Source organism: Erpetoichthys calabaricus, chromosome 2 (assembly GCF_900747795.2).
Source record: "Erpetoichthys calabaricus chromosome 2, fErpCal1.3, whole genome shotgun sequence".
NCBI lineage: Eukaryota > Metazoa > Chordata > Cladistia > Polypteriformes > Polypteridae > Erpetoichthys > Erpetoichthys calabaricus.
The window spans coordinates 27,538,592-27,560,266 of record NC_041395.2 but is presented as its reverse complement, the minus strand read 5'-3'; the positions used below and the strand labels follow the sequence as shown (position 1 = coordinate 27,560,266).

Genomic DNA, 21,675 nt, shown 5'->3' with positions numbered 1-21,675 from the left:
TGCACAAGGAAAAAGTGAACAAGTAGTGTTGTAGAGTATATGACTCTAGAGACCTTCAAAACTGAACTTGACATTACTTTGGAGAAGTTAGGTGAGTATGATTGGTGAGTCTGTTCTCATCAAAATTATTCTAATGTTCTAAAAACTCAAAATTTTGCAAGAGAGCAGCACAAAAGTTTAATGAGGAGCCTCAATACGGAAAGCCTAGTGAGAAAGCAGCTCCACTATGGTAAGTGGACATATTATATAGTTTGGGTTATAATGCAAACAAACAGGATAACACATACATATACTGTGACCAGTGGGGGGACTCTCGACACAGACACCACTCTGTGCAGTCACAAGGGTTTTTATTAATAGAACAACAGTTACAGGGAGATCCACGACACAAAACAATAAATATTCACCACTGCAGGGCCTGTCTGCACAACACACAGTATTCTGTCCCAGGCCTTTATATCTCATACCTTCTCCCCACTCCTGTCTCACCAACGTCACTGGTCATTCTTCACTTCCTTGTCAGGCTGAGGGAAGGAGACCTCCTTTAATGAGTAGCTCTTGACTGCCTCTGGGGTCATGGCCAATTGGTTGACCAAGGGTCCTGAGTCATCTTTGATCTTTTGGGAAGCATACAGGCATCTACTTACAGGATCAGGAACATCTATATTTGGCTGCAAACAGGGAGAGCAGCTTCCTGTTGCTCTCTCATGGCTGGAAGGACTAATACTGTAAGTGGTGTCTAGTACTTCCTTTGGCCACCTTCACTATACTATCTGGGATGAAACCTCCAATTCCTAGATGGTTCTTTTGCTTTTCATCCAGGCAGTGGTCCTGATCAAGCCCCAAGCAGCACATTGGTCTAAAACTGGGCAGTGCACCTGACCAGTATCCATGGATGGCTGTAATCAAAAATGATAAACATATATCCCTTTGTGTTTTATTATTTCTGTGTGAATTTATGAATGCATTGGGTGTGTCTTTCCTGTGAAACCAAGATATTCTATACCTATCATGTCCTGAACATGTAACCAACTGAACGATTAAATACTGTATATTTTATTTATTAAGAATTTATAAATAAGAAGGTTCTCTTTAGAGATAAATGTGGGTGTCACAGATTAACATGTTAACTATTTTGGGATCTTCAAATTATATTAAAATACAAAGGAATGGCATTAGGCTATGCCATTTATCTGTGTAGTGAAACAATTTGAGCATGATATGAGGATGAACTTATTGTATTTTAGAACCTTGGTTTGTCATGTAGTCAATCAGCTACACTGAACTGGTGGAGTGCACAGAGTCAGTTCCTTCAAGATTGATGTAATAATAAAGATTTTTAGATTAATTTGTAATGATGACTGATGATTTTGCTTTATGTAAAGAATATTTTTCCTAACAATGGCACATTGGTTCTTCATCTCAATCTTATCTTTAAATGCTATGCATATTGCACATTTTGAAAACGAAGCACGCTTTCCACTATATCAACCTTCCATTGCTCTTGAAGGATATTAAGGGGTTAACCACATGCACGATCATCTTGCAAATCATATAAATAATCTACTTTTTAGAGCAATTTGTGTCAGTGAGACCACTCCACAAATTTTGTGACAAGTCAGGCAAGGTGACTTGTAAGGCAAGTCAGGATACACCTTGCCGGATGAAGGGGCCTTAGCTGCCTCGAATGCTTGCATTTGTAATCTATTTAGTAAGCCAATAAAAGGTGTCATTTCACCCTACTTTCTCCTGTATCAATATATGGCTAACACGGTACAACTCTCTACTGCTATGTTACAAGTCAGGCAGTGCGTTGTAGTGGTTAAGGCTTTGGACTTCAAACCCTGACATTGTGGGTATAAATCCCACTACTGACACTGCAACCATGAGGAAGTCACTTGATCTGCTTGTGTTCCAATTGGAAAACCAAAAGAAATAGAACCAATTGTATCAAAACTGTTGTAAGTCATCTTGGATAAAGGTGTCAGCCAAATAAGTAAATGTAAATATCTCAAGTATTCACAGAATGGCAAGTCAAATGAACTATTCAAAGCTGGTCAGCACACTGACCAGTCAGAAATGTACAAAAATGGTGTCAGCATGGATTTTGGAAACCACTATCAAATATAGTTAATTAGCACATCTTAAATGAAAATCTGAGACTGCTAGTGAGCAGAGAAGCCTGACCTGGGGCCAAAAGGACCGGGCAATCCAAGGCTTGGTCAGTTCATTATATTACCAATAAAATATACTGTATGGTGAAGGATACACTTCACATCAACATTAGGAAGGAAACAACACAGATTGCAAAATGTTACCAAGTAATGTGGTAAAATGTAGTACTTTGGCAACCATTAACTCTCAACTTGATGTAATAACCACACCATAACATGTAGATATTTTAATCTGAGTGACCAGAGACTGATGAGCTGTGATGGAGTGAATCGCCTGTTTCTGTCCAGATTTCATATGTTCTAACAAAGGAGAACTGATGGAAAGTGGCTGAGAGGAAATTTAGCAGAACGTTTAAGCAGAACTGGGCAAGACTTCATAGGATGCATCTAGATATACCTAAATACATTACTATGTAATTGAAAGCAGCACTTTGGACATCTTCCAATGGTGTTCTGCAAACATTGAATCTACCATAAACAACAAGCTATGTTGGACTGAACGCTATGTTCTCATTGGCAATTTTGTACATTGCTTATCATCATCTCTACTGCCAGATCACAGTTCCAGTCATAATTTGCATGATGAGTGGTGATAACACGCCACTGAAAAGAGCTCAGGAGGCAAGTAATCATGCTAAATAAGAGGAATTACATCACTTTGTTATTATATTTTTGGTATTCAAGAAAGAAAGTAGGTTAGGATAAAGAACATATTTTATATATATATATATATATATATATATATATATATATAGGGCAGCATGGTAGCGCTGCTGCCTCGCAGTTAGGAGACCTGGGTTCACTTCCCGAGTCCTCCCTGTGTGGAGTTTGCATGTTCTCCCCATCTCTTCGTGGGTTTCCTCCCACAGTCCAAAGACATGCAGGTTAGGTGCATTGGCGATCCTAAATTATCCTGTGTGTGGGCATACATACATATACACTGCATATATTCTGCACACTGCTATCAGGCAATTAATGCTTCTTCCCTAAGTACTCTTTAGGTCCATTTTGAAAAATGTGCACAATATAAATTTCTTTATTAATCAATTGATTGACTTATTGCATTATTTGTCCTATGAGTATGAATCCTTGTTATTTTATGTTTCTTCTGCTGTATGCATCTGAATTTCCCCATAGGAAGTTTTGGGTGGGATGCAAGGAAACACACACACACACAAGCCAGCAGCAACAGACATGAACAAAAGCAGAAAGACGGAGAGAGAAAGAGTGACCCACTGCACAAGAGAAAATGAGGAAAGCTATCTTAGTAGTTGTAGTTACACGTCAAGAAGGCTTCATGGGCTTGAATTACGGCATAGGATTGTTGGTAAATCTACTGTTGCTTAAAATCCTGTGTAGTTTGGCTTAGTAAAGGAGGAGGCAAAAAATGACTTATTGCTTCTTTTACATTATTATAGAATCAGAAAAAGAGATATACAACTCAGGAATGTATTGAATAGAATTAAAATTAGAACCCGTTACTGTCATTATACCGTGTATAACGAAATTACTGAGCAGCTGCTCTTTCAGATGCAATGAAAAAAAAATCAATCATTTATACAGTAACTATAAACTACTACATATAAAACTGCTAAATGAAAGGAGTATATAATGAAATGCTAATTAATAGGTAATAATGCGGTATCGCTAAGCAACAAATTGAGCACATGATGCTGTGTATGACCTATCACCTCTCAGTTGTGTAGGTTTAGTAAGAGTGTTTGCTTTTTAATGCAGCATTATTCAAATTCATGGCTAAAGTTGTCCATTCAGCCATTCATTTTCTGACCAGCATATCCAGTTGAGTGTCACTTTGAACTGGTGCCTGTCCTAGCTACACTGGGCCCAAAACTGTGCACACATCCGACTACATGTTGTTCCAAATTAAAAGGCATTTAGTTATTGTTTCAAAATGTCCACTTTAGCCAGATATTCATTAATGTTTTGATGCACAAACTCTCCAGTCACACAATATGCAGTGTGCCAACAGCTGTGCATACTGTAGTCTCAGAGATGTGAAATTAGCAGGACTACAGAAACACATATTTTATTCCTGAAAATAACACTAACTTTGTAACCTTCAATTTTTTTTAAAACCATAGTAGGCCTAATATTTTTTAGTTTATTGGTGTAACAACTAAGTTTGACTAACGCCTCTGTGGCACACATTTAAATGATGCAGGAGCAAATGTGAGGACTTCTCTAGTTATGATTAACTGACTGACTGATAGTCTATCTACTGTAAGTCAGTTACTGTGTTAATGCACAGGTATGAAAAACATCTAAATCTAATCGTCAATGTGCATTGACTTCAAAACATTACAACTAAGGCTGTCTTCTGTGAATTCCTATTTCACAAAGGTAGCTTTAAACATGAGACAAACCTTTTGTTTTTTTGTTTTTTTTTAAAAAAAAGAAAGATAGGAAAATTAAATGATTGGGTGTGTGAAATTTGAAATGAAATGACTTGGAGATTAATTATTTCTATTCCGTAAGGTGTTATTAACCAGCTAATGTCTTGTACATACACCGATGCAATCACACAACAGCAAGTGTCACAAACCTGAGAAAGACATTTTTTTTGACAAACCTGATTTGAAATGTGCTTTTCATAAAAGCAGCTTTAAAGAGTTGGAAAATATTCTGAATTATTTTGATACTGCATTCAGTAATTCATATGGTAATGGCATAATAATGTTTCTTTGGTTTTAAGCCACATTTCTTTTTCAGTTAAGAAATATAAACTGTAACTGAATACATGTAGTATGTGCACTTGATAAAATAAACCAGGTAGCCCACAGCTATCATATCATTCATTAAAAAACCTCATTCTGAAATCCCACAAAGCCAATAAAATGCCCCACACTCCACCCCAATTGATGTTACCCTGGCAGGAAATCCCCTTATGACACACATGAAATTCAAGCTCTCAACTGTGTATGTCTTGCAAATTAAAGTACGGAAATTGAAGGCTAATTTTTATTTCATGTCAAAACAATGAACACTTTTGACCATACATTAAAATCAATCAACTAAAAGACACACAAAAACTATCCATAATACCTTGTTAAAACCCCCAAATGCACCTAATCCATCTAATCAAAGCATCATGATATTCCTACATTGCATGGATTAAAAGCCAGAAGTCTACATCATCAAGTCTTTCCAGTGGGAACCCTAAATACAAAGAGGTCTATTTTATTTATGTTAGGTAGAATGCCCAGAGGGGGCTGGGTGGTCTCATGGTCTGGAACCCTACAGATTTTATTTTTTTCTCTCCAGCCGTCTGGAGTTTTTGTTTCGTTTTTTTCTGTCCCCCCTGGCCATCACACCTTACTCTTATGTTAATTAGTGTTGTCTTATTTGAATTCTTACTTTGTCTTTTATTTTTCTTTTCTTCATCATGTAAAGCACTTTGAGCTACATTATTTGTATGAAAACGTGCTATATAAATAAATGTTGTTGTTATATGATAGATAGGTCGATCTAAAAGGTGCTGTATGATAGATAGTTGGCCAACATAAAAGGCTGAGAACCACTTGCATAAACAGCACTGTAATAAATAAATGTCACAGGTACACTGTAACAGACAGGGCAGATATAATGATCTACATGGCACTATATAATAGATGAACAGACAGACAGACAGACAGACAGACAGACAGACAGACAGACAGACAGACAGACAGACAGACAGACAGACAGACAGACAGATAGATAGATAGATAGATAGATAGATAGATAGATAGATAGATAGATAGATAGATAGATAGATAGATAGATAGATAGATATTCCTAACCTCTAACAAGTAACAGATTGAATCCTTCTTCATTTGCACATGAATGCAACAAAAGGAATCCATCTTGGCCAGTCGCCCCATGATGTGAAGTTATAAGCGGGAAATGTGATCAAAGGCAAATTGCTGAAAAACACATTTTCTGAAAAGCCAATTTTCTTTGGCTCCTTTTTATCGTATGATATACGGTATCTAGATAAATTTGATTAGCTACCACAACAACAACCCTACCCGCATCAGAATAGCTTTACAGAATTGCACAAAATCCAAGAAAAGGAACAAGGAAAATAAAAACAGATGTGCGATCAAAACATTGACAAAGAGGCATGACAGAGATAAAAACCACACTGACATGTCAATGGCTGCTCTGTGATGTACTTTCTGTCTTGCTGAAACAGACAGTCGCTGGCCACTCACTTCTGGAGGAGTTGAGTACAGAGTAGGATGTAGGTCAAACTGTTGACTACCATGAACATCACCTCAAACCCTCTGCATGATACTCTGGTCTACTTTCAAAGCACCCCCAGTTCAAGGCTGATTCTAATGTGGTGTTCCAGGGGCACCACTGGTAAAGAATTTTTTTTAGGTGCGTTCATATATAATGCACAATGCCCATGTCTGTCTGCCTGAATGAAACAACTCCCATGGACCAGTATTGTTGAGATGTGGCACACTTGCTCTTAAATGAATTTTGTCGATGCCTTCAACAGATTGTGCTGTATGAACTTTTAAAATTTCAAAATCTCCCATTGGCAAATTTGTGAAATCGTCCATCTTAAAACGGACAACTAGGAGTTAGTTTACTGTTTCAATTTTACCTTTACAGCAGTTGCTTGAACTTGTAGATTGTGTACATTATCCTCTTTTACTCATCTGACAGCCACTCAGATACTCAATGCAAGTGAGTCAAACACCAGGCAGAGCGCACTGGCAAACAGCTCACACAGCAGCGCCGTCTCCTGCTGCTTTAGGTAAGTTAACTTACAGAGTACAGAAAAAGAGTCACTTCTCAGGAAATAAATGGAAGAGGAAAGCAATTACGTAAGCATACATAAAACTGAATTGATTTTACAAAATGATCTGCAGAATATTACTGTAAAGACCTGGAGTTACTAATCTACAGATAAAAGGTGTCTGAAATAATTAATAACACAGTTGGCCTAATTGATATAAACACTGAACGGGTTTAAAAATTGACAGTGGGGTCTGCAATTGGAAGACTTCAGGGGTTTCATTTCCTGATCTCTATGCCCCTGATTTTTCAGTCCCAGATATACACGAACAATTGTGGCAAGCCCCACCGTGTTCCATTTCTATTCCCATTATACAATGAATCAGCTTCTTTCCAAATTCTTACTTATTAACTAACAGTGATGAGTTTGTTTGGCCGTGAGTTCCCCGAACTTTGGCAAAATACATTAAAGTCAATGGGGATGAAGTAACTGAACTAGTTTTAAGTGAATTCTAATGGTGCAATGGTCTTTAAAGAACCCCAGGGGGCTATGGAAAAGTCTACCAATTATTCTGGACCAATTAGTGTGGCCAAATATATGCAATGTGCTTTAGCAGTGCTAACCACTGCACCATCTGCCTCATAAAACAAAAGACCAGAAGAAAAGAATACCTCAAAATAAATACAACAAATGTCCACAAACTAGGATTACGTAAATAAAATACAGATCATTAAGCTAACAGGATTTTCAAAGATGATGAGCTACATCTCTCATGGTTATCAGGTGATCAGGCTCTTTTCTTTTAAGACAATAAACGGTCCATTCAAGGACCATTAAGCAGCTGCTAATGTCGATTTGTCAGTCCTCCGCTCATCCTCTTCATCTTCAAGAGGGATTGTTGTCATCACAAGTTTTCACCCCACACGGCTCCCACAGGTCAAGTAGCCACACAGACTTAAAAAAATTATCAATCAATATGAAAGTGGCAAAGTAGTGAATGTTATTTCATGCGACTTTGGCTAATCCCACTCTATGATATCAATTTTGAAAAAGACGGAGGTTTACTTAAATACGAGTGAGCTTATCGTATATTATGCAGTATAGCATATTTGACTTCTCACTTATAATTACTGAGATACGCCCATATTGACTTCCGTTCCCAGTGTCGCAATATAACCATTACGCAAGTCAATAGATACCTGTGCTCATACTGATCTTATTATGGTTAGCAAATGTACTCGTCAAATTAAAATACTGTTTTTTTTTTTTTTTTTTTTAAACACATACCGTGTGAAAGGCTGGAGTACTCAGTGGGTTATGCAAACATGCATGCCCAAAGTAGAGTGGCAATGATCAGGTGTGAAAGTTCTGAGCAAAGCATCATGGGGCACTCTGAAAACAATGTTCACTTAAGCTGGGCCACACAGAGAATTTCTAGGAAAATATTTGGGAAACAAGGTTAATAGCGAATATAACCAATTCGCTACGAAAATCGCTTTGGCAAATTTCGCCAATCAACACTATTAACTAATATTAATAGCTAGGACGGAAACTTATTTCAGTCCCTTTTTGCCTTTTGTAGGCTAATAATTTTACTGATTTTATGCTACTATTGGTCATTTTGCATTAACAGATATTTTTCATTTCCTAATTTTTGAATACTGCTCTAATAGGTATACTTTCAAAAATGTTATGTTTGAGAAAATTGAACAACGGTTATTCCCAGACGCTTCACCACTAACACACATCAGTTGGTGCCAGTTTTACGTCACTTGAATTGCAGTCTGCTGTATATGAAAGCCATTGAGCTACCACAAACCTCTTTGTGCTCCATTTTTAACTCCGCTGTAAAATGCTGTTAAAAGGCATATTTCTAATGTCATTTACTAACACATGGAGTTGCATTTGATTATCACTATTACTTTTAAATATGACTCATTGTTACAAAACTATATAATAAACAAAAATGTGATAACTGACCATTAGATGCAGTAAATGAAAAACATTAAATATTCCAACTTTCATATCAGTTAACTTAGTTGCCACACACACATAAACATTACGCCATGCATACATTTGTCTATCTTGTTTAACCTACTGTCATTAGATGTTGGAAAAGAAATCTGGCTAGACTACATTTTTCCGGTCATTTTAGAAATATAACATAAAATTCTGAAACCTCCTTGATCTAAATCAAGGTCTTAGCAAACCAAAGCCAATCCCAGCAGTACTCAGTAAAAGGCAGGAAATAACTTAGAGAGTGGTGGTCTATCTTAGACAGGACCCACTCTCGCACAAAACAAAGTATCTGGATGAAAGACCCACATACCTGTACACATGCAGGGAAAGTGCAAATCAATTCAACGAAATTCACTTTAGGGATAGGTTCTGATGTTCTGCATTTAAATGTGGACAACACTCAGGTGAAAACCTAATCATGTAATTATTTAATCTTAGTTAATAATAAAATAAATCTCAACTCTTCCATGCATAATTCAGGTGTGGTGTTTGACTCAGAACTGTTTTATTGCTCAAATAAAAGAAGCTTGTCAAAGTGCCTACTTCTCTTTAAGGGACATCACACACATTCATCCATGTGTTTTGCGGCTAAAAGAATATTGAATGCTTGTATCTTTGCTCACTTGGATTATTGTAAAGCTTTATACAGCTGTCTGCCAAAGTGATCCATACATAATGTAGCCTTCAAACAGTACAGAGTTAAGCCACTCATCTTTTGAGATGTACCAAGATGTGTTCAAGTATAACCCCAGTTTAATGACATTTGAATTGGCTTCCAATTAAACAGTGCACTCATTTTAAATTTTAATCTTTAACCTTTGCTCCAATGACACCCATCTTTCTTGCGGTCCCTAAATACAGGAATAAAACCTTCAGCTGTTATGCTCCTAAACTTTGTCTAAACACTGATCAGGAGTGAATTCCAAATTCAAATCAAGACTTGAGACTTGAGGAGGTCTGTAATTCTGCTTTGGTATTTTTATTCATTTATTGCATGCATTTAATTATTGTTGTAAATAATTTTATGATCACTTATGATATGTTCTGTATTTCATGTGCTTTTACTGCATAATGTAAAGTGCTTTAGACTCTTGCTGTGTAAACAGGCACTGAAATAAAATCCTTGAATTTTTTATTGTAGATGTAATGCATATTTGACTGCTGTAAAACTCTAGTTTCCCCTGAGGAGCAAAAACACATTTATTTATGTATCTACACTACATGGCCAAAAGTATGTATACCTGTGTAAACAGGTGCATTAAGTCAGAACACTGCCATGCCATCTCCATTGGCAATCACTGGCAGTAGATTAGGAAGGACTGAAGAGATCAGTGGCTTTGAACATGGAACTGTCATGGGAGGACATCGTGGCCACAAGTCAGCACATGAAATTTCTGCTCTGCTAGATCTGCCCCAGTCAACTGTAAATGATAATATTGTGAAGTGTAAGCATTATTGAGAAACAACAGCTCAGCCATGAACAGGTAGGCTATTTATACTCACAGAGCAGTGCTGTCGAGTGCTAAAGTGCATAAAGACAGTATGCCCTCTGTGGCATGCATCACTTGCAACAATGCTCCAGGCTGCCTTGGTAAGTAATATCAGCACAAGAACTGAGTTTCATGAAATGGGTTTCCATGGCCAAACAGCTGCACACACCCCTAAGACCATTTTGTGCAATGCCAGGTGTCAGCTGGAGTGGTGTAAAGCATATCACTGTTGGACACTAGAGCGGTAAAAAGTGCTCAATGGAGCGATGATTCACACTTCATTATCTGGCCATTGGATGGAAAATCTGCATTTGGAAGTGGCCAGAAAAATGCTACCTGGTGGAGGAAAGTTTTATGGAGGGGGGATGATGGTTTGGAGCAGTTTCAAAGTGCTTGAGCTAGGATTCTTGATTCCTGTGAAGGGTATTGTTAATGTTACAGCAACTTTCTGGCAGGTCCTTTGCTGTTCCAGCATGACAATGCGCCCATAAAGACAAACCTACTGAATACCTTTGGGATCAACTGGAATCTTCTCATCCAACATTAGTATCTGACCTCACTAATGTGCACTTAATCTCACAGACACGCTCCAAAATCTTGTGGAAAGCAGAGCTACAAAAGTGTGTAGGTGTGTGTGTGTGTTATTGGGGATGGTAGTCCAAATATATTGGAGCAGGATTTCCAGGATGCTCATATAGGCGTGATGTGAGGTGCCCACTAATTTTTCAGCCAGTATGTTAGACAATTCCCTATATTATCTTGTGTATATACTGCCTATCACATCTACAGTACATACAGAGGATTTTCAATCTGTATGTATAGCAAAATTCCTCTCTGTATTTTATATATATATATATATATATATACATATACACAGTGCATCCAGAAAATATTCACAGCACATCACTTTTTCCAAATTTTGTTATTTTACAGCCTTATTCCAAAATGGATTAAATTCATTTTTTTCCTCAGAATTCTGCACACAACACCCCATAATGACAACGTGAAAAAAGTTTACTTGAGATTTTTGCAAATTTATTAAAAATAAAAAAAATTGAGAAATCCCATGTACATAAGTATTCACAGCCTTTGCTCAATACTTTGTCAATGCACCTTTGGCAGCAATTCCAGCCTCAAGTCTTGTTGAATATGATGCCACAAGCTTGGCACACCTATCCTTGGCCAGTTTCACCCATTCCTCTTTGCAGCACCTCTCACGCTCCATCAGGTTGGATGGGAAGCGTTGGTGCACAGCCATTTTAAGATCTCTCCAGAGATGTTCAATCGGATTCAAGTCTGGGCTCTGGCTGGGCCACTCAAGGACATTCACAGAGTTGTCCTGAAGCCACTCCTTTGATATCTTGGCTGTGTGCTTAGGGTTGTTGTCCTGCTGAAAGATGAACCGTCGCCCCAGTCTGAGGTCAAGAGCGCTCTGGAGCAGGTTTTCATCCAGGATGTCTCTGTATATTGCTGCAGTCATCTTTCCCTTTATCCTGACTAGTCTCCCAGTTCCTGCCGCTGAAAAACATCCCCACAGCATGATGCTGCCACCACCATGCTTCACTGTAGGGATGGTGCCAGGTTTCCTCCAAACGTGACGCCTGGCATTCACACTAAAGAGTTCAATCTTTGTCTAATCAGAACAGAGAATTTTCTTTCTCATGGTCTGAGAGTTCTTCAGGTGCCTTTTGGCAAACTCCAGGTGGGCTGCCATGTGCCTTTTACTAAGGAGTTGCTTCCGTCTGGCCACTCTACCATACAGGCCTGATTGGTGGATTGCTGCAGAGATGGTTGTCCTTCTGGAAGGTTCTCCTCTCTCCACAGAGGACCTCTGACAGAGTGACCATCGGGTTCTTGGTCACCTCCCTGACTAAGGCCCTTCTCCCCCGATCGCCGGCCAGCTCTAGGAAGAGTCCTGGTGGTTTCGAACTTCTTCCACTTACAGATGATGGAGGCCACTGTGCTCATTGGGACCTTCAAAGCAGCAGAAATTTTTCTGTAACCTTCCCCAGATTTGTGTCTCGAGACAATCCTGTCTCGGAGGTCTACAGACAATTCCTTTAGCTTCATGCTTGGTTTGTGCTCTGACATGAACTGTCAACTGTGGGACCTTATATAGACAGGTGTGTGCCTTTCCAAATCATGTCCAACCAACTGAACTTACCACAGGTGGACTCCAATTAAGCTGCAGAAACATCTCAAGGATGATCAGGGGAAACAGGATGCACCTGAGCTCAATTTCGAGCTTCACGGCAAATGCTGTGAATACTTATGTACATGTGCTTTCTCAATTTTTTTTATTTTTAATAAATTTGCAAAAATCTCAAGTAAACTTTTTTCACGTTGTCATTATGGGGTGTTGTGTGTAGAATTCTGAGGAAAAAAATGAATTTAATCCATTTTGGAATAAGGCTGTAACATAACAAAATGTGGAAAAAGTGATGCGCTGTGAATACTTTCCGGATGCACTGTAGATAGCCTATTCTGTTCATTTGTCTCATATAGAAAGAAAGAAAGAAAGAAAGAAAGAAAGAAAGAAAGAAAGAAAGAAAGAAAGAAAGAAAGAAAGAAAGAAAGAAAGAAAGAGTACCAGAGGCATAGAGTCAGAGTTGCTTTAAAAGCAGCCTCTCCCATTCTTTGAAGGTATAAGACGACAGGGCAGGCCACCTCCCAACCGCAGCCCTCACTAATCTGCCCATCATTGGCTTCAAATGCTGTCAACATTGTGATGTTAAGGAACCACAAAATTTTGAATTTTATGGTTTGATGGAAAGCTCTCAGTTCCTTAATGGGCAATTAGAAAAGACAGAGACAGAGTCAATGCATAAAGAACTCTCTCATTTAGAAAAGTAAAGAAAAAAGGAACTTCCAACAATCCACAGTCATGAGTGATGAGTGTGTACAGCACGACACTCAAAACACATCCTTGTGGGGTTCCTGTATTTATGATTACTGTTTTGGAAATGTTGTTCCCCAGCTTCACTGACTGGGGTCTGTTAAAAAGTCGAAGACTCGGTTGCAGAGAGTAGGTGGCACACCCAGAGTGAAGAGCTTCTTGGTGAGCTTAGCTAGTATTACAGTGTGAAAAGCCAAGCAATAATCAATAAACAGCACTTGGGCGTAGCAGGCCGTGTTCTCCAGATGTATAGGAACTGTTTGCAGTGCTGTGCTAACTGTGTTCTCTGCCGACCTGTTTGGTCAGTATGCAAACTGTAAGGGTTCTGTTGTGTCAGGTATGAAGGTCTGAATGTGGCTCATAATGATTCTCTCGAAGCATTTCATTACTATAGGAGTCAAGGCAATGGGCCAGTAGTCATTCAGACAGTTAGCTTTGTTCTTTTTTGGCAGTGACATAATGTTTTTTGTTGCGTAGCAGGTTTGGGATTGTGGCTCATGTAAGAGAAAGGTTAAATATGTCAGCCAGCACATCATCAAGGGTTGAAGCGCAAGCTCTGAGTGCACATCCAGTGATCTTATCAAGGCTGGCTGCCTTCTGGGGGTTTATCCTCCTCACTTTTCCTCATTGACATGATTTTATGTTTACAAGTGGGACAACTGTTTTATTTTCATTTGACAACCTTCTCAATTTGTATTTATTTTTCCCTTAAGAACAGCTGCAAGTAATTTATGTGTTGAAACATTTAAATTGTGATTTGTCTATAAATTTAAGAAAATCATTTTTTTTTTTTTGCTATATCGCCACCCTAGCTGTGCTAACGGCACTGGAGAAGACACCCGAGTTTGTGATCACCAATGTTATAGAGAGGATTCTACATAGTTCATATGTGGTTCAGAATATCTGCCAAATGGTGGTGTTTAAAACAGAGTCTTTGTGTTTAGTGAATATGGATGAACAGCAGCTAATCATGCATCATGACATGACCGTGTACTGCCATAAATGTGCAAACCTTACTTAACTTACGTTAATTTACCAAATAATCCAGATTTTTAAATATTTATAACTATTGTGATTTATCCATACATTGCAAAGCCTGCTTTATCCATGAAAAACTGTTGTTCATAATAAGGAACTTCATACTCATTTTTTATTTGCAATGTTTCTTCTCCAATGTCACATTAAGCGACTTACAATCTTTGTCAGATTTGGCGTCTGCAGTAGCTAATCTCATCTGACATTGCTGCACCATGTCAATGTACACTAAATTTAGTGTCTACATGATGAATTTTTCAGCTCAGTTGATGCTTATCCCTTTTGTGACAGCCCATAACATGCTGCCTCTCAGAGTCAGTGCTGTACGAAGGTTTAACAGGTACAATGAGTTTAGCGGCAGTCTCTAATCTTTTTTTATTTTTTTTCCTCTACATTCTGAGACTTTAGACAGAGGAGCTTTCCCTCTGTCTGTGAGGTTCAAAACACCCGTGTTCCTTATTTCTCTTCACTGCGTTTATACATTGTACATCTGGATGAGCATTCATTGGTTGCCAGCTCTCATGCATAGTCTGCCCCTATGATTAAAGACAACATTTATGAAAGTGAGTTGTGGACTAGTTAGAGTGACTTTCTTGGTATGTCTGATGTCATGGCAGGCCTTCACGGGAGCGTACCATGACTGTCACAACTTGCTATGATTATATAAATAAAGGCTACAACTGAAAATTGCTGGAATAGTTGTCTAATGTGAAATGGTCTTTAGTGGTTCTTATCTTCCAAGGCTCCTAAGAAGAATCTGGATGAGATATCGGAACAGTTTATCTATTACCTAAACAAATGGTCTCCTCTTGTTCATCAAATTTCGTATGTTCTTACATTCTACAGTTGTAGGCATTACATACAGCACAGCTGTTAGGCAGTTTCAGTTTTTGTTTTGGTAGATGGTTTGTTAGATATTGGTTGTCTAGATGCCATTGAGAAGAAAAGCTACTCAATAAAAACATAAGATTTTGTTTTAAGTGAGTCTGAGAAAATCTGTTATCTTTGAGTGAAGTCTCATCTCTTACATAATTTACTTAATGTCAAGTTTATGCATAACATAGCCTTGTACATCAGTAGTCCATTTTCGATTTGTGATTCTGAATTTGTCCAACACGAGTGAGAGTGGATGTGTGGGTCCAAGTGCGCTGGCATCCCATCCAGGCCTGTCTGCAGTTTTGGGCAGCTTCTTATGATTTGTGTGCATTTCTTAGTCTTCTACATTTTTCACTACAGTCAGTATAGGCTCCTGCTGGCAAACTGGACAAAGAGGCTACTAAAGATGGATGGACTTTCATTATACATGCCTGGAATTCAAGTATGTACAGCTTACTTCATAATTAATGCTGTCAATGCATGGATGTATTTCTGCAAACATTTTCATGAGGTTCATTAGTTATTCAAGTTGTTACTTTGCAAATTTTGTTACTGTTGACATCAGTCTCTCCTTTAAACATTCCTCATGGCTTGTTAAAAAGTGCGAACTGACTTTAAAATTGTCATACCACGTTTTTCCTATTCTTACTGGTTCACAGAAAATCTTTTAATTTTTAAATGATGTGCACTGCCTGTGAGTAGACTTGCTATGGGAGCAGTCAAGACCTTTTTTAAAAGAGCAAATTCTTGATTGAATAATCTACAACAAAAACCTTTTATTGTAATTATTGTAGCTACCAGACTTGTTTCTGTGCTTCTGTTTACCCTGCTTTGAACTTGCTTGATTTCCAAAACACAGCTGAACCCCAGCCATTCCACTTTAACCACGGAGACTGATGTCAAGGCACATCAAAAGGCTGTGTAGGGTTAAAAAAGTAAATAGCCGACACAATAAGAAAAGGAAGTTCAAAAAGCCAGCACTTCAAGGGTTAAATTAAGTCTCTCAGGATTCCATAAAGGAACAATCCAATCTGGCTTAAAGACAGCAGCATACTTTTTGTTATATTTCACTGATTTGAGCATTGTTCAAGGATACGGACAAGGTGAAAACAACACCTCCAAGCTTCACCATCCCCAAACAGCCTGAAGGAGAAAGACATCAAGAAAAATGAGAGGTCGTTTTTACTTCTCAGGGCCAATGAAAGTATGGATGGACCTGGGTATAGATTTGCCATACTAAAGTCAGTGGACTGAAAAGTGAACACAAGTAGACATAATTATATACCCAGAGGGTCTCTAAAATGAGTCCAGACTGCCATTGTGCCAAAGTGAACTGGCTCCAAACCGGCAGGCCAGCCAGACAGAGCCACTCACAGCGAAGTTATTGCCGTCTATGTGCCTTAGAATAAGTGAGACGGCATCACCAGGGTCAGCAAAGAAAAACAAGAGAGGCCAAAAAAATCTGTTTACTAAATGTCTCAAGCTGGGAGGAGTAGGCTGGGGTTCTGTGGCGAGATGTCAACTACAAGCACACATACATTACAAATATTCTATCCCAGAACACCACAGTAAAGTTAAACAGACACACAGAAAAAGTACAAAAAAAAAACACATTACTACATACAAAGTCCACTTGAACTCTTGATAGAAAACTTCATTTTATACAGCACTTTTATAACAGAGTATCAGCAAAGATAAATGTAAATGAAATATGACAGAGAAAGAAAGGAGGCACTATACAGTGGATTCAGAAGGTATTCAGAACCCTTCATTTTCTGCACACTTTATTGAGCAAAAGATTTTAAATGGATAAATTTGCTATTCTGCCCATCAATCAACACTCGATAACCAATAACCTTTCAGAAAGGTTTTCAAATTTATTAAAATCCAAAAACTGAAATCTCTCATTCAGAGAAGTATTTACACCCTTAAATCAGTACTTTGTAGAAGTACCCTTGCAGCAATTCCATCTTTGGGTCTTCTTGGGTAAGCCTCTACAAGCTTTGCATATCTGGATTTGGTCTGCTTATCCAATTCTTCCTGGCTGGTCCTCTCAAGGTCTGATAGACTGGATGGGAAGTGTCTGTAAACTGCCATCTTCAAGTCTCTCCATAGATGTCCTGTGGGGTTTAAGTGAGGGCCACTCAAGGACAGTCCTGAAGCCACTCCAGCATTGTCTTGGCTGTATGCTTCTGGTCATTATTGTGCTGAAAGGTGAACAATCGATCAGGTCTGAGGTCACATGCATTCTGGAGTTGTTTGTTTTTCAAAGATCTCTCAGTATTTGGCTACACTCATCCTCCCTCAATTCTGACCAGTCTCCCTGTACATTCACAGCATTACATTTCCAACACCATGCTTCTCCGTATGGATGGTATTAGGCAGGTGATGAACAGTGCCTGATCCTCAAAAACACAGAGCTTGATGTTCTGCTCACAGAGTTCAACTTGTACTTGAGCAAAGGATAAAAATACACTTGTGGTTTGTTTCTTCAAAACTGCACCCAGCTGCAGCTTGTCAACAGAGCGAGCAAATGAGTATTATGACAATTTTCCAGCAGCTGGCCCCTCTCACCGGAATATAAGGATGTGATATTTCCAGAGTTTTATTGTCACAGTTTAAGAGTGTAAAACTAATTCAAGAGGCATTCAGGTTTTTTTTTTTTAATATAAATATCCATTCTTTGTATTTAAGTCTGAAAATAAAGCTACAAAGGAAAAAAAAAATCATTTATACTTGTTGCTTTTTTATTCCAGAACAATTCACATCTTGACTAATCATAAGTCCATCATCAAATGCTGGAAAATGTTCCTGAAAACACTTAACCAGTGAAAAGAAAGATTAATAATAAAAAGAACTGCTAGAAAACAAAAGAAAAACACTTAAACACACACACAAACACATGAAGAAATCAGCTTTATGACGTGTTTTGGTAAACACGGTGCTAAACCTAAACCGTGTACCAGAACTCATAATTAGAGCTTCAAAATTGCTATGGTGAAAAGTCAGAAACGGGCTAACTAGAAACAGGAGTCAATCCAGAGCTGTTACCGTCAAGACCCTTTACATCTTTCCTTTTAGAGTGGTAGAGACTCGTAAGGGTGAATGAATGAGAAAAGTCAGATCTAACTTCATTTGTTAAACAGAAAGTTGAAAGATCAGCAACTAAACAAGAGGACAGAGAACTCAAAAATCACTAAAAAGGTTCAGTCAAAGACCTAAAATATACGTAGCTTATGTTAAACTGCTTGAAATCATAGTTTTCTTTCACTGATGAGTCTTCATAAATAAAGAAGAGGAAATTACAGTTTCCCAGTGCAGCCTGCTCATCCTTAAACGAGTTGACCATTATGATGTTACACAACACGATACGCATAACTCCCATTAATACAGTATCCTTGCAACTTTATTCCAAACAGTCAAACCATTGATGCCATCAGCGAACAAAATAAAATAAAAAAACAAAAAAGTATATTATATATATATGTTTGTGTGACTGACTAACTGACTCACTCAGACAAAAACTCGGTCTCCCATTTAGTTAAAAAGATGAAATTTGGCAAGGTGGTACATCTGGATGAGTAGAAAGGACAATCTGATATATCAATATTTAGGGGTAAATGCCCCTTCACAATAGAAACCTAAATATCCCAAAATATCCAAAATGCTTTGAAGGATCTGAATGAAATTTGGTGATGCTGTAAAAAAACAAAATTATTGATGAATTAAAAAATTTGTGTCAGCTAAATTGAAAAGTTAACTGCTTAATCAAAACTTGTCACCAAGTATTGTAAGACGACATCGTATTTCTGCCTCAGTTTTCAATGTGTAAGGGACAACAGAAGTCTGCAACACCCTATAAACAGATCTTGGCACCTATTTAGATTTTTAAAATAATAATAATAATAATAACAAAACCAGAAACTCAATTGAAATCTACCAATCCCCAGCAGATCAACCTCTGAAACTTACGATGCTGTATTAACGCTCAACCTAAACCAATCAGCCCACTGGAGAATAACAGCTTAACCAATCAACTGCCAATGCAAGGTAAATCATGGAAATGTAGAACACAATCAGAACCAATCAGATCACAGCTGAGTACAATCTAAACAAATCAGTTATCAGTAGAACTCAACCTGAACAAATTAGTAATGAAGTCCAACCTATAAAGTAAAAATAGAAAAAAAAAAAAAAAAAATTAAAAACAGACTGCTAGCACCAATCAGGAAGCAATAGAACACAATCTGACAGCTCAGGAAGCAATAGGGTCAAATCTATGAAATAATAACAGGAAACAAAAGAACAAAAACGTAACTCAAACTAAACTCCAGAAATCATAGAGCAAGGAAAAAAACAAGTCAACATCCAACATTACAGTAACAAATTAGGGTTAGTGGTTCAATCGATCGGTGCCAGAGCTTGGTCCGCATTGCCGGCAGTAAGTCGAACCCGTTTCCAGTGAGAGTTGGACTCCGCCAGGGCTGCCCTTTGTCACCGATTCTGTTCATAACTTTTATGGACAGAATTTCTAGGCGCAGACAGGGCATTGAGGGGGTCCGGTTTGGTGGGCTCAGGATTGGGTCACTGCTTTTTGCAGATGATGTTGTCCTGTTTGCTTCATCAGGCCGTGATCTTCAGCTCTCTCTGGATCGGTTCGCAGCCGAGTGTGAAGCGGCTGGGATGAGAATCAGCACCTCCAAATCCGAGACCATGGTCCTCAGCCGGAAAAGGGTGGAGTGCCCTCTCAGGGTTGGTAGCGAGATCCTGCCCCAAGTGGAGGAGTTCAAGTATCTCGGGGTCTTGTTCACGAGTGAGGGAAGAATGGAGCGTGAGATCGACAGGCGGATCGGTGCAGCATCCGCAGTAATGCGGGGCGCTGCATCGGTCTGTCGTGGTGAAAAAAGGAGCTGAGCCGCAAGGCGAAGCTCTCAATTTACCAGTCGATCTATGTTCCTACCCTCACCTATGGTCATGAGCTATGGGTAGTGACCGAAAGAACGAGATCGCGAATACAACTGGCTGAAATGAGTTTCCTCCGCAGGGTGTCTGGGCTTTCCCTTAAAGACAGGGTGAGAAGCTCAGTCATCCGGGGGGGGCTCAGAGTAGAGCCGCTGCTCCTCTGCATCGAGAGGAGTCAGATGAGGTGGCTCGGGCATCTGATCAGGATGCCTCCTGGACGCCTCCCTGGTGAGGTGTTCCGGGCACGTCTAACCGGGAGGAGGCCCCGGGGAAGACCCAGGACATGCTGGAGGGACTATGTCTCTTGACTGGCCTGGGAACGCCTTGGGATTCTCCCGGAAGAGCTAGAAGAAGTGGCCGGGGAGAGGGAAGTCTGGGCATCTCTGCTCAAGCTGCTGCCCCCGCGACCCGACCTCGGATAAGCGGGAGACAATGGATGGATGGATGGATGGGTTCAATCTTTACTTAATATAATTTCATTCACAATAGGTACAATGAGAAAACATGCAAAAATTACAAACAGAATGGAATGCGGAGTTTACATCTTTCTCTCTTTTTTTTTTAACAAACTATAAAACAAACATGTACAAATTAGCCTTGACCAGGTATAATAAAAGGGCTGAATGAGTGACAGTTAAGTCCCTCATACTGCCTTGCTTTTCTCCAGTATCATCCATGTCACTACTCAGGTCAGTCCACATACTGTAAGCAGCAGTGAATGTAACCAGTTGTGAAAAGGCTAATTTTTGTACTTGGACTTCACTACTAATCTGACTTGCTCTTTTCCCATTTCTGGATTTGATTGAGGTGGTTAGCATGGCTGTCTCACAGATCAGGCATCCTGGATTTTATATGGAGTTTGCATAGTGTCCTCTGTTTGGGCTTCTTTGTCCCTTCCTAGAAATGTATGTGTCAGGTTAACTGGTGACACTAATTTTGGCCTGTATGCCTATAAGTACACGTGTGTTTGCAAATGGATGGTGCTCCATCGAGAGCTGGTTCCTGTATTTCTGCTAATGGTGATAAACTTTGTCCTGCCACTACCCTCAGCTGAATTAAGTAGGATGGCCAATGCTCTGTTGTGCATTCCACAAGTTGACTTCCCGGATAAATGAAAAGCAAAAAATTCTGGGGTCCACCTTGAATGAATCATCAATTAATTACTTATTTATAATATATCATTTTAAATGAATTCATTAATATATTAAACATGACCAGTGACAGAGTTCTTGTTGGGCGATGTTGAAATAGTTACTTCCCTGTAGGACTCAATATGGGCTGGTTTATTGTTTATCGGGATGTATGACTGGCGATCATGGTGGCTACCTAACGGCTCCTGGAGTTACATCCTCTGCAGAAGCCATTTTGTGTAGCAAGCACTACCATTTTAATGGCTTGTTTTTTCTTAGGGTGACTGCATAGTTTATGGCTGAAATGCCCTTTGCAAGTCATATGATTAGGAATTCACACGAG

General features: G+C 38.9%; 1 protein-coding gene across 2 annotated transcripts in view; it reads right to left on the bottom strand.

Annotated features, from left to right (window-relative positions):
* LOC114645711 (potassium voltage-gated channel subfamily KQT member 1-like) overlaps positions 1–21,675 on the bottom strand; it is a 773,371-nt gene that overhangs the window by 327,622 nt on the left and 424,074 nt on the right. The window lies entirely within an intron of this gene.